This window comes from Marmota flaviventris, chromosome 6 (genome assembly GCF_047511675.1).
Source record: "Marmota flaviventris isolate mMarFla1 chromosome 6, mMarFla1.hap1, whole genome shotgun sequence".
NCBI classification, from domain to species: domain Eukaryota; kingdom Metazoa; phylum Chordata; class Mammalia; order Rodentia; family Sciuridae; genus Marmota; species Marmota flaviventris.
In genome coordinates this window covers 100,519,915-100,529,904 of record NC_092503.1, presented here as the reverse complement: position 1 = coordinate 100,529,904, position 9,990 = coordinate 100,519,915, and positions in this window count along the sequence as shown.

Here is a 9,990-nt window from a genome sequence, read left to right as displayed (position 1 = left end):
AGGCCAGACTGCATGAAGTGTCCGGCTTCTGTGAGTCCTGGTCTCCAGTTACCCTCTTGGGGTCCTCTCTTACCCTCTCACTCCCATCACCCACATGTGGAGTTGACTGGAGGCTCTGAGAAGCACAGGGGGTTTTGTGCCTAGAGTCTTCTGGGGCCCCCCACCTTAGACCCCAGTTCCAGGAGGGAGGCTTGGATCGTGGATCATCTCTGCTGTCCAGTACAGTATTTCCTTTAAGAAACTGCATGAGCTTGGGCAGCCAATATGGGCTGGACACACTGATTTTGAATGACCCAGATGGTTTATACATACAGAGCTGTGGCAAAAAATATTTCTGCCCTTCCCCGACCCTAGGGGCTGTCCAAGAGAAAACAAGTGAGAAAAAGGAAATAAGTCTGAGAAAGCTGGCAAAATGAGGATGCTCAATTGATAAAGAGCCCGATGGAAACCAAGAAGCCAACTGAGAAGAACTTTGTGGAGAATGCCTAATAACTGATAATATATGATAGATCATAACTAATACAGTATCCTATTACAGGCAGGACTCTAAGAATTTTATGTACATTAACATGTTCAATCCTCACAACAACCCTAGGAGCTAAGAGCTATGACCACCCCAATTTACAAAAAAGAGAAAAAGATTTGGGGAGTAAAGGTAGGTCAGTTTGTGTTCCATTGCTGTAACAAAATCCCAGAGGCTGGATGTTTTATAAAGGGAAGAAGCTTATTTCACACAAAATTTTGGAGGCTTAAAGTCCAAGAGTGGGCATCTCCATCAATTAAGCTTTCTGGTGAAGGCCTGCTGGTGGGACACATTCAAACCCTTGGGGGACACATTTAAACCAATAGTAGTAGAAAGAAGAAAGGAAGGAAAGATGGAAATAGATAGGATGGATGGAGGGAGAATGTGAGAGAGAGGTAATTGAGGTTCAGAGAAAATAGGTAATTTGACATAAGATCACATAGTGGCTCTGAAGTGATGGTGCTGAGGTTTGGTCCATGTGGTTCACTCCCGAATCTAGACTCTAAAACACTAGGCTACGTGCATCTAATGTGAACTATTTAAGTTGTTGATTGTGTAGTGTGTGAAAAGACCACTTCCCATAGTCTTGTACTTTTCAGCAAATTCTACTATATTCACAAATAAGTTATTTTTTTGAAGTTTGCTTTGTTTAGAAATGAGTAAAGTGGCTATTTGTTAGTTAGAGCTATTAAGCAAAGAAGCAGGAATGCCTACGTAGCAATGCACATATGACCATCAGGCTTTCAGGACTCCACAGAAATCTGTGGGAAGGGTTAGGTACCAGGAGGGAAAGACGACACCCTCCAAGGGTTTAACTGAGAAGAATGTACTGAAGCAGATGGGGATGGAGTGGGGAGTTAAGGGAGCCAGCAACAGAAGGGGACACAACAGGCACAGCTGGAAAGAAGCCTTTGTGTTCCTGCTCCTTAAGGCATAAAGGGGGATAACAGTGTTAACTAAATTTTGGGAGAGGGGATGCCGGTCAAGAGCTCTGCCACTGAACTGGGTCACTGTGAAAGCCAGGCGAGGCTGTGAGGAAGTGGAGTGAATAAATACCTCTTCCTCTTTCTCTTCCCACCTACTGATCTCCTTTTGATGCTTCCTTTGGCCAAACTCAACTAAGAAGCCAAAAGGCAAAGTCGAGCTAATGTAACCCTTAGAAGTCAGCTTCTGCAGGCGCAGAGCAAGGCAGAGGAGGGCGGAGAAGGAGAAGCAAGTGAAAAATAACTAGCCCCACAGCTGAAGCTTCTATGCATTTGCATTCTGGAACTGATAGTTGTACAATGAAAGGGTGTGTGTGTGTGTGTGTGTGTGTGTGTGTGTGTGTGTGGTTTTTGAATACTGTCGAGAAAGAAAGAAGTTAAGGTTTTGATTTAAGTGCTGTCTAGGTTGAGCTTCAGCTGTTTCTAGATTTTACCAGAAGTCCAGATGTCTCCTGGGAGGACCGAATACTTGCTGGGATGTACATGGTTTCTCCAGGAGCCTGTTCACCTCTGGAGGCCCCTCTGCACTGAGAGCATCTTTTGTGTTCATCCTGGTCAGTGTGTTAACCCCAGGGGATGGCCAGTCCCATCTGGCTTCCTGGGGCTGATGGCATCATCTGTCTCTGGTGTTCCACCATCTCTATGGCAACACCAGGCCTATGGTGACAGCAGCTCATCACCCCAGCGGTGATGCAGGTGAATGTGGCATCACAGCTTGTTTCTGGGTGTCAGCCTGTGTTCTCCAGGACTCTGAGTGACTCAGGAAAAGGGAGACTACTTTATGATTCATTACCTTTTTAGGTATAGAAGTAGTTTTAATTGTACCGTGCCACGCAAGTGCAAAAGATTCTTTTCTGTGTGTTTAAGGTGACATTTTCATTGGGAACAATGGGTGCTCTGACATGTCACTAAGTTTAATACAAAGGGAAATTTGGTGGGGCATTGGGAGAGGGGATATTTGTTTTCACAATAAATTTCTCCTGCCTAGAGTTTTATTTATTATCCTGAAAGTTCAACATGCCTAACTGTTGGATTTCAGTAATACCATTTAAAATCAGAATTTCTACTGTCAAACAGGGTCTGTATTATGCTGATCAAAATAAAAGGTGACTGCCATCTTGTGGTTTTCAACACAAGAAAACTGACAATTGGAATAGAGAAAATAGTTAACAGTTTTAAAGAAGTAAATTATTGTTAAAGCCATAGCAATTCATTCACAAAAACTTATCTTACAAGGAAAGATTCAGGTGTGTCACCTGATGCAGAGATTATGATTTGCTCCTTATAGACATAGGGATTAAGATGAGCACCAGCGTGCATTGAGTGGGGTGGGCTCAATCCAGACTCCAGTGGTGGTAGTAGAGTCTTGTGGTTTTTCGGGAGCCTCTCTGTATAGCCTCCCTGTTTGCCATTGCTTCAACTAATTTATGAAGTGAGTGTTTCATTTTATACTGACCTTAGCTTCTGCTCAACACAGGAGAATGTCTCATGTGATTTGCCATGACTGCAGTGTAGCGTGATGTTGTGCTGCAATCTGTGAGATTCAGTTCCAAACACTAGACATGTCATTTTACTCTTCCCTGTTCAGAGAAAGGGTGTTGGTCCAATTGTTCTTCAGTTTTCCCTATCATCTTTGCTTTGGGTCTGTGATTCTTTTAAGACCACTTGTTCAAATGCTTCCCACTGAGCTGATGCAACCTCACAGTATTATCTCCTGGGCCAAGATATCCCAGCAAACAGAAGTGCAAAGCAGGCTGGAGAAGCCAGAAGGACAGAGGATGAGAGGGCCAGGTGTTCTGGAAATGCCATCTCACTAAAAACATCCACACAAAGGATAACTTTCAGAAAACATCCTGGGAACCAATGCAAAGCTGGTTGGTTGTGCTGGAGTGCATGTTTCCTGCACATGGATTCTCTCGGACAATGTCTGAAAATGGAAAAACCACCAGCAAAAAGTTGCATTGGCTCATATGTGATTTTCAGTGTGATTGCTTTGTGCCAAAAATGACAGTGAAGCCAGAATTAGACAGGCAGTCAGTATACATAGGTAAATCGAGTCAGGTCAGATCAAGGAGGTCAGGAAGTTGAAAATTGTCCCTTGAGGGACTGAAAAGCCTTCAGAGCCCTTCCTCCACTCTTATCAAGATAAACTGCCCTTGCTCCAACCTGTTGCTAAGGTAACCTGTCCTAAGAATTGTCCCTCTCCATAGGGAGTTATAAAATTTAATTAATGTGTTCTGAGCTGCTCATCTGGCCCTTCCCTCTGTCTATCTGCTTCTCACCTTTTGTTCATCCCACCTGAGCATCTCCTGGACCTAGTCATGTACCTACGCAGGAAGGAAAGAGATAAGGGGAAGAGAGCAGGAGAACAAAGGAAGCCTAGAAACATACAAAACATACAAAAAAGGCAGAACACCCTTGCTTCTGAGGATACCAGCTATAGCCCCCTTCTACCTCCCAGGAGAAGTCTATGTTACCCCCTTTTAAGCAAACCCTGCTGTATATGCTTGCCTCAGTGTGGTTCTCTAGTGTTATACTTCAACATGTGAGGGAGCAGGACTCGTCACTGGTAACCGACAGAATCGATAGCAGATTCCACTGGCACAGCTCTGGAGGAATACAATTAAATGCATTCTTCCCCAAATTCTCACTCTTGGCTCAGTTTGGTAATTTGTTCTATCTTAGAAATCCTGACTGCATAAGTCTCCTTGGTAGCTTGGCAAAATGAAATATCCTAATTGGTGTGGTGATGTATGCCTGTAATTCCAGTGACTTGAGAGGTTGAGGCAGGAGGATCTCCAGTTCAAGGCCAGCCTCAGCAATTTAGTGAGGACCTGAGCAACTTAGCCAGACCCTGTCTCAAAATAAAAGGGCATCCCACTGCAGGGAAGGAGGAACAGAGTAACCACAAACCACCCTGTGGAAGGAGGAGCAGAGCGACCATACTCACATGGTGGGAGCTGCGCCCATCTACCAACACATGCAGTGACTTTTGCCACTGGCTTCCATCTAGTGACGACAGCCAGGACCTACAAGACCATCATCCAGGCTTCCTGCAAGCAAGGTTTTGGTGACCTGCAGGGACACTATAAGATTATAAGATAGAAACTTTAATACCTCGAATCCACACTGCTAGAGAGGAAGACATATGGACAATATGAAGAAACAAGGGAAGAAATTGCCCCAAACAAACCAAGATAATACAATTATAGATTCCATTGACAGTGCAGTAGGTGAAATGTCAGAGAAGGAGTTTAGAATGTACATAATTAAAATGATATGGGAAGCAAAGAATGAATTAAGAGGTCAATACAGGCAACAATTGACCACTCCAACAAAGAGATAAGAGAGGGATTACAAGTAGTTAAAGATTGCTTCAAGAAAGAGAGAGAGACTCTGAAAAAAACAAAACAAAATAAAACCAGAAATCCTTGAAGTGAAGGAAACAATAAACCAAATTAAAAATTCATTCGAAAGCATCAACAACAGCCTAGATCACTTGGAAGACAAAACCTCAGGCAATGAAGACAAAATATATAATCTTGAAAATAATGTTGATCACACAGTGAAGAGGGTGAGAAACCATGAACAGAACCCAAGAATTATGGGACAACATGAAAAGACCAGATCTAAGAGTTACTGGGATAGAGGAAGGCACAGAGATATAAACCAAAGGAATGCACAATCTCTTCAATGAGATAATATCAGAAAATTTTCCAAATATGAAGGATGAATTGAAAAATCAAATACTAAAGGCTTACAGGACACCAAAGATTAAACAGATCCACACCAAGTCACATTATAATAAAAATGTTTAGCATAAGGATAGAATTTTAAAAGCCACAAGAGAAAGTTTCAGATTACATATAGGGGGAGACCAATTTGGATCTCAGCAGATTGCTCAACCAAGACCATCAAAGCTAGGACATCCTGGAAGAATATATACCAAGCTGTGAAAAAAAAAAATTGATGCCAACCAAGAATCTTATATCCAGCAAAATTAAGCTTCAGATTTGATGACAAAATAAAAACCTTCCATAGTAAACAAAAATTAAGAGAATTTACAATGAGAAAGACTGCACTACAGAGTATTCTAAGCAAAATATTCCATGAGGAGAAAATGAAAAATAACAATGAAAATCAGCAAAGGGAGGAACTACATAAAAGAAAATCCAATCAAAGGAGAAACTGACTCAAGTTAAAAACCAAAAATAAACCAAAATGTCCAGGAATACAAATCATATTTCAATAATAACCCTGAAAGTCAATGGCCTAAATTCATCAATTAAAACAAATAGACTGGCAGATTGGATTTTAAAAATATCCAACAATACACTACCTTCAAGAGACTAATCTCATAGGAAAAGACATCCATAGACTGAAAGTAAAAGGATGAGAAAAAACATACCACTCACATGGGCCACGTAAACAAGCAAATATCCTCCAAATATCAAATAAAGTGGACTTCAAACCAAAGGTAGTCAGAAGAAATAAAGAACATTTCATACTGCTTAAGGGAACCATACGTCAACAAGACATAGAAATCATAAATATTTATGCCCCAAACAATGGAGCATCTTTGAATATCAAACAAACCCTATTCAGATACAAGAATTAAATAGATCACAACACAATAATACTGGGTGACTTTAACACACCTCTCTCACCACTGGACAGATCTTACAAACAAAAACTAAACAAAGAAACTATAGAACTAAATATACAATCAACCATGTAGACTTAACAGATATATAGAGTATTTCATCCATTATCAAGTGAATACACCTTCTTCTCAGCAGCACTGGGATCCTTCTCTAAAATAGATCATATATTATGTCCCAAAGCAACTTTCAGCAAATACAAAAAAATAGAGATACTACCCTGTATTCTATCAGATCATAATGGAGTTAAACTAGAAATCAATGATAAAATAAAAAATAGAAGCTACACCAATACCTAGAGACTAAATAATATGATATTGAATGAGTATGGATAGCAGAAGACATCAGGGAGAACATAAAACATTCTTAGAGGTAAATGAGAACACTGATACAGCATATCAAAATCTCTGGGACTTTAAAAAGGCAATGCTAAAAGGAAAGTTCATTGTATTGAGCTCATTCATTAAAAGAATAAAAAGTTATCAAATAAATGACCTAACCCTACATCTCAAAGCCCTAGAAAAAGAAGAACAAATCAACACCAAAAGTAGTAGAAAACAGGAAATAAGTAAAATCAGAGCTGAAATCAATGAAATTGAAACAGGAAAAAAATGAGAAAATGAAAAGTTGATTCTTTGAGAAAATAAAGAAAATTGATAAACACTTAGCTTCACTAGCAAAGAAAAGGAGAGAGAAAATAAATTACTAAAATTCATGATGAAAATCATGATGGACACTATTGAAATACAGAAAATAATTAGAAACTATTTTGAAAATTTATACTCCAATAAAATAGAAAAATCTCAAAAACATTGACAGATTTCTAGAGACATATGATCTACCCAAACTGAATCAGGTGGTTAGACACAATTTAAACAGATCAATTTCAAACAAGGAAATAGAAAACATTATCAAAAGCCTGCCAACCAAGAAAAGCCCAGAACCAGATGGATTCTCAGCCGAGTTCTACAAGACCTTCCAAGAAGAACTAACACCAGTACTCCTCAAATTATTCCATGAAATAGAAAAGGAGGGAACCCTTCCAAACTCATTCTATGAGGCTAGCATCACTTAATACCCAAACAGGACAAAGACATATCAAAGAAAGTAAACTTCAGACTAATACCCCTGATGAACATAGATGCAAAAATTCTCAATAAAATCCTGGTCAATTGCATACAAAAACTTATTAAAAAGATAGTGTACCACAATCAAGTGGGTTTTAATCCCAGTGATGTAAGTTTGGTTTAACATATGGAAAACCAATAAATGTAATACATCACATCAACAGACTTAAAGACAAGGATCATATGATTATTTTGATAGATGCAGAAAAAGCATTTGACAAAATACAGCACCTCTTCATGTTCAAAACACTAGAAAAACTGGGGATAGTAGGAATATACCTCAACATTGTAAAAGCTATATATGATAAGCCCAAGGCCATTCTAAATGGAGAAAAATTGGAAGCATTCCCTCTATAAAAACTGGCACAAGATAGGGATGCCCTCTTTTACCACTTCTATTCAACATAGTCCTTGAAACTCTAGTCAGAGCAATCAGACAGACAAAAGAAATTAAAGGGATATGAATAGGAAAAGAAGAAATCAAACTATCACTATTTGCCAATGACATGATTCTATGTTTAGAAGATCCAAAAAATTCTACCAAAAAACTTGTAGAACTAATAAATGAAATTCAGTAAAGTAACAGGATTTAAAATTGATACCCATAAATCAAATACATTTCTATACATAAGTGATAAATCCACTGAAAGAGAAATTAGGAAAAACTACCCCATTCACAATAGCCTCAAAAAAAATATGGGAATCAACAAAAGAGGTGAAAGTCTTCTACAATGAAAACTACAGAACACTACAGAAGGAAATTGAAGAAGACCTTAGAAGATGGAAAGATCTCCCATGCTCTTAGATAGGCAGAGTTAATATTGTCAAAATAGCCATACTACCAAAACAGATTTTATGTAATTCCTATTAAAATCCCAATGACATTCTTCATAGAACTAGAAAAAGCAATAATTAAATTCATTTGGAAAAATAAGAGGCCCAGAATAGACAAAGCAATCCTTAGGAAGAAAAGTGAAGCAGGAGACATCACAATACCACATCTTAAGCTATACTACAGAGAAATAGTAACAAAAACAGCATTGTATTGGCACCAAAACAGATTGGTAGACCAATGGTACAGAAGAGAAGACACAGAGACCAACCCACATGAATACAGTTATCTCATATAAGACAAAGGCACCAAAAACATACATTGGAGAAAGGATAGCCTCTTCGACAAATGGTGCTAGAAAAACTAGAAATTCATATGTAGCAAAATGAAATTAAACCTCTATCTCTCATCATGCACAAAACTCAACTCAAAGTGGATCGAGGACCTAGGAATTAGACCAGAGACCCTGCACATAATAGAAGAAAAAGTAAGCCCAAATTTCCATCATATCGTATTAGGTCCTGACTTCCTTAACAAGACTCCTAAAGCAAAACAAATAAAATCAAGAATCAATAAGTGGGATGGATTCAAACTAAAAAGCTTCTTCTCAGAAAAGGAAACAGTCACTGAGGTGAAGAGAGAGCCTACAGTATAGGAGCAAATTTTTACTACACACACATTAGATAGAGCACGAATCTCCAGGGAATATAAAGAACTCAAAAGACTTAATAACAAAAAACCAAACAACCCAATCAATAAATGGGCTAAGGGACTGAACAGGCACTTCTCAGAAGAAGATATACAAGAGATCAACAAATATATGAAAAAGTGTTCAACATCTTTAGTAATTAGAGAAATGCAGATGAAAACTACTCTAAGATTTCATCTCACTCCAGTCAGAATGGCAGTTATCAAGAATACAAGCAATAATAAGTGAAGATGTGGGGGAAAAGGTACACTCATATATTGCTTGTGGGACTGCAAATTGTTTCAATCACTTTGGAAAGCAGAGTAGAGATTCCTCAGAAAACTTGTAATGGAACCAGGATTTGACCCAGCTATCCCACTCCTTGGTTATACCCAAAGGACTTAAAATCAGCATACTATAGTGACATAACCATACCAATGTTCATAGCAGCTGTATTCACAATAGCTAAGCTGTGGAACCAACTATCTATAGATGAATGGATAAAGAAACTGTGGCATATATACACAATGGAATATTATTCAGCATTAAAAGAGAGTAAAATTATGGCATTTGCAGGTAAATGGATGGAGTTGGAGAATATTATGCTAAGTAAAATAAGCCAATCCTAAAAAACTAAAGGCTGAATGTTTTCTCTGATTAGTGGATGCTGATCTATGATGGGGTGGGGGCATGGGAAGAATGGAGGATCTTTGAAAGGGAGGGTGGGGAGAGGTCATGGGGGTAGGAAAGATGGTGGAATGAGATGGACATCATTACCCTAGCTACATGTATGATTTCTTTCAGGGATCTGGGATTCCAATTCACATCACTCACTCAGTAAGGGACACTCCAAATCTAGAAATGAGGATGATCCCAACAGAGTGACAACTCAGTATGCATGGACATCCTCTTTGCAGAGAAATGTCCTGTAGGTTGTCAAACTATGAGCTTATAATAAAAAGATTACCAAATATTTCAAGAAACAAGATTCATGATTCAGACACACACATACACCAAAATATAGTTCTTGGTCTTTATAGAATTTCAGAAGCTGGAATTTCCAATTAAAAATATAGAGCCAAAATACTGGACAACAATAATATGTCAACTGTGAGAGAGTTATTGGACTTAAAGCATTTGGGGAGGAAAATCAGTATGTTTTGTTTTACTTAGACC